The sequence below is a fragment of the Sorex fumeus genome, unplaced genomic scaffold (genome assembly GCF_029834395.1).
Source record: "Sorex fumeus unplaced genomic scaffold, SorFum_2.1 ptg000058l, whole genome shotgun sequence".
Taxonomy (NCBI): domain Eukaryota; kingdom Metazoa; phylum Chordata; class Mammalia; order Eulipotyphla; family Soricidae; genus Sorex; species Sorex fumeus.
The window spans coordinates 15,134,139-15,139,023 of NW_026606115.1; the positions used below are offsets into that span (position 1 = coordinate 15,134,139).

General features: G+C 38.1%; 1 pseudogene; it reads left to right on the forward strand.

Annotated features, from left to right (window-relative positions):
- The first annotated feature begins 4,026 nt into the window (after window positions 1-4,026).
- LOC130034124 (heat shock factor-binding protein 1-like) lies at window positions 4,027-4,293 on the forward strand (annotated as a pseudogene).
- Window positions 4,294-4,885: the final 592 nt, after the last annotated feature.

Sequence of the window (4,885 nt, forward strand, 5' to 3'; positions counted from 1 at the left end):
ACATGCTACAATGATTTACAATACTGTTGATAGCAATATATATATATATATTTAAATTTTATTGAATCACCATGAGATAGTTACAAGCTTTCATGTTTGGGTTACAATCACACAATGATCAAACACCCATCCCTCTACCAGTGCACATTCCCCACCACCAATATCCCCGGTATACCCTGCCTTTCTAAACCTCCCCTTGCCTCCATGGCAGACATGATTACCCATAATCTCTCTTTACTTTTGGGCATTATGGTTTGTAATACAGACCCTGAGAGGTTATCATGTTTGGTCCTTTATCTACTTTCTGCACACATCTCCCATCCCGACTGATTCCTCCAGCCATCTTTTTCTTAGTGTTCCCTTCTCTATTCCAGTTGTCTTCTCCCCTTTGCTCAAGAGGCAAGGTTCCAGTTATGGAGCAAACTATCTGTCCCGTGTATCTACTATCCTTAGGCATCAGCTTCATGTTATGTTGTTTTATACTCCACAAATGAGTGCAGTTCTTCTATGTCTGTCCCTCACCTTCCGACTCATTTCACAGCATGATACTCTCCATGTCTATCCATTTATAAGCAAAGTTCATGACTTCATCTCTCCTGACAGCTGCATGGTATTTCATTGTGTAGATGCACCAAAGTTTCTTTAACCAGTCATCTGTTCTAGGGCACTTGGGTTGTTTCCAGATTTTGGCTATTGTGAACAGTGCTGCAATGTTCTACTGTGCTTTTTTGCATCCTTGGGATATATTCCCAGAAGTGGTATTGAAGGGTCCATATGGAAGCTCAAATTCTAGTTTTTGAAGAACTGTCCATATTGTTTTCCAGAAAGGCTGGACTAGTGTGCATTCCCACCAATAGTGAAAGAGTGTCCCTTTTTTCCCCCACATCCATGCCAGCACTGGTTGTTTTTGTTTTTTGAATGTGTGCCAGTCTCTGTGGTGTGAGATGATATCTCATAGTTGTTTTGATTTGCATCTCCCTGACGGCTAGTGATGTGGAGCATTTTTTCATGTGCCTTTTGGCCATTTGTATTTCTGTTTTGAGGAAACTTCTGTTCATTTCTTCTCCCCATATTTTGTTGGGGTTGGAGGTTTTTTCTTGAACAATTCTACTAGTGTCTTGTTTTTCCTGGATATTAATCCCTTATCAGATGGGTATTGGGTAAATATTCTTTACCATTCTATAGGCTCCTTCTGTATTTTTGTCACTGTTCCTTTTGAAGCGCAGAAGCTTCTTTCTTTGATGTAGTCCCATTTGTTTATGTTTGCTTCCACTTGCATGGTCAGTGATGTTTCATCCTTAAAAATGTTGTTAGCTTCAATGTCGTGGAGAGTTCTGCCTACATTTTCCTCTATGTACCTTATGGATTCATGTCTGATATTGAGGTCTTTAATCCACTTTGATTGGACTTTTGTACCTGGCATTAGACAGAGGTCAGAGTTCATTTTTTGCAGGTAGCTATCAAGTTTTCCCAGCACCACTTGTTGAAGAGGCTTTTCTTGTTCCACTTCACATTTCTTGCTCCTTTGTCAAAGATTAAGTGGTCACATATTTGGGAGTCTGTGAAATAATATTCAATTCTGTTCCATTGGTCTGCAGGCCTGTGTCTAGCCCAGTACCATGCTGTCTTAATTACTGCTTTGTAGTACAGTTTGAAGTTGGGAAGGGTGATGCCACCCATCTTCTTTTCTCCAAGGATTGTTTTAGCTATTCAAAGATTGTTTCTTTTTCCGTATGAATTTCAGGAGTGTTTTGTCTATTTCTTTGAAAAATGTCATGGGTATCCTTAATTTGTATAGTGCTTTGGGCAGTATTGCCATTTTGATAATGTTAATCCTCCCTATCCATGAGCAGGGGATGTGTCTCCATTTCCTAGTGTCCTCTTTTGTTTCTTGAAGTAATGTTTTGTAATTTTCCTTGTATAGGTCCTTCACCTTTTTTGGTTAAGCTGATTCTGAGATACTGATTTTCTGTGGTACTATTGTGAACAGGACTGTTTTTTAAATGTCTCTTTCTTCTCTTTCGTTATTTGTATATAAGAAAGCCATGGACCTTTGGGTGTTGATTTTGTAGCCTGCCAATTTACTAAACTGACCTATTGTTTCTAGGAACTTTTCTGTAGAATCTTTAGGGTTTGCTAAGCATAGTATCATACTGTCGGCAAATGTGATAGTTTGACCTCTTCCTTTCCTATCTGTTTTCCCTTGATACCTTTCTCTTGCCTAACTGCAATGGCCAGGACTTCCAGTACTATATTGAATAGGAATGGAGAAAGTGAGCAACCTTGTCTTGTGCCCAATCTTAGAGGGAAGGCTTTTAGTTTTTTCCCATTGAGAATGATACTTGCCGGTGGCTTGGGGTAGATGGTTTTGACTATATTGAGGAAAGTTCCTTTGATGCTTATTTTGCTGAGAGTTTTCATCATAAATGGGTGTTGGATCTTGTCAAATGCTTTCTCTGCATCTATTGATATGATCATATGTTTTTATCTTTTCTTTTGTTGATATGATGATTAAGTTGATCAATTTCCGAATGTTAAACCATCCTTGCATCGCTGGGATGAATTCTACTTGATCATGGTGTATGATCTTTTTGATGAGACGTTGGATTCTATTTGCTAATAGTTTGTTGAGGATTTTTGCGTCTGTGTTCATCAGGGATATCGGCCTATAATTCTCTTTCTTTATGGTATCTCTGCTTTTGGTATCAGGGTGATCATTGCTTTATAGAAACTGTTCAGAAGTGTTTTTGATATTTCAATTTCATGGAAAAGCTTAAAGAGGATTGGGAGTAAATCCTCTTTAAAGATTTGGAAGAATTCACTAGTGAATGTATCTGGGCCAGGACTTTGTGCTTGGGGAGACTTTTTATTGCCATTTCAATTAACTTGATGGTGATAGGTCTGTTAAGGTATTCCAGGTCTTCTTGGTTCAGCCTTGGGAGGCTGTAGGAATCTAGGGGAATCTAGGAATTTATCCACTTCCTTGAGGTTTTCTTGTTCCATTGCATAAAGCTTCTCAAAGTACTCCCTGAGGATCCTTTGAATTTCTGTAGTTTCTGTTGTAATGGCCCCCTTTTCATTTCTGATTCGATTTATTAGGGTTTTCTCTCTCCCTTTCTTTGTGAGTCTTGCTAAAGACTTATCGATCTTGTTTATTTTCTCGAAGAATCAGTTCTTGATTTCATTGGTCTTTCGGATTGTTTTTTGGGTTTCCATCTCATTAATCTCTACTCTGAGTTTTATTATTTCCTTCCTCCTGTTCAGATTGGGCTCCTTTTGTTTGTCATTCTCCACGTTCTTTGATTGTGAGGTTAGGTTACTTATGTGGGCTTGCTCTTCCTTCCTGAGGAATGCTTGTAGAGCTATAAACTTTCCTCTTAACAGAGCTTTTGCTGTGTCCCATAAGTTTTGGTAACTCGTGTCCTCATTTTCATTCATTTCCAGGAATCTTTTGATTTCCTCTTTGATTTCCTTTCTAAGTCACTCATTGTCCAATAGTGAGCTGTTTAATTTCCAGGTATTTGATTTAGTTTTCTGTTTGTGTGTGTGATTTACTTCTAATTTCAGTGCATTGTGGTCTGAGAAGATTGTTGATACAATCTCTATCTTCTTAATTTTATGGACGTATGTTTTGTGGCTCAGCATGTGGTTTATCTTTGAGAATGTTCCATGCACACTTGAGAAGAATGTGTATTCAGTTTTTTGAGGATGAAGTGTCCTCTATATATCTAGTAAGTCCCTTTCTTCCATCTTTTTCCTCAGATGAAGTATGTCCTTGCTAAGCTTGAGTCTGGTTGATCTATCTGGAGGTGATAAAGTGGTGTTCAAATCTCCCACTAATATTGTGTTGCTATCGATGTCTTTCTCCAAGTCTATGAGAAGTTGTTTTAAGTACTTTGCTGGTCCCTCATTAGGTGCATATACATTTAGTATTGTAAGTTCTTCCTGTTGTACAGATCCCTTGATCAATTAGAAATGGCCTTTACTGTCTCTTTTGACCTTCTTCAGTCTGAAATCAATGTGTGGGTGACGGTCTGAGACATCACTGCCAATCTGGGCACCGGGGAGATGGCCGAGACGGACCCCAAGACCGTGCAGGACCTCAGCTCGGTGGTGCAGACGCTCCTGCAGCAGATGCAGGACAAGTTCCAGACCATGTAGGACCAGATCATCGGCAGGATTGATGAGATGAGCAATCGCATCGACGACCTGGAGAAGAACATCGCCGACCTCATGACCCAGGCCGGGGTGGAGGAGCTGGAGGGGGAGAACAAGCTGATACAAACATCCTGATACTAGGATGGCTACCCCAGCATTTTTGTGGGAGTTGTTTGCCTGTAGGATTGTTTTCCAGCCTTTGACTTTGAACCTGTGTTTGCTATGACTATTGAGATGTGTTTATTGAAGGCAGCAGAATGTTGCGTTCAATTTTCTAATCCATCTTGCCACTCTGTGTCTTTTTTTATTAGTAAATCATAATTTTTAATGTATGATTAACAGTTAATAAATTTATATAATATTTTAATGAATTCCTTACATAATTTTAATCCAGTAAAATCTTTAATTCATATATTAGATTAAATATAGTTATAAATTTTTTATTAATGTAAATAAATTTACACAATAATTAAATCATTTAATCAAGCACATATGCTACTTAAGTTTACTCACAATTTATTTAAATTTAAATTTTAATGAAATTTAATGATAATTAAATAAAATTATGTTGAATTGAATTCCCAATAAATCTATTATTTTATCTTTATTGAAACTTTACCAAAAATAGCATTTGTTCATATGGGGGATATAAAGTAACAAAATAGGAGGTTAATACCCCAAAATAGCCGAGATCAGTACCAGGAGGATCACTCCATAGCTTAGAGGC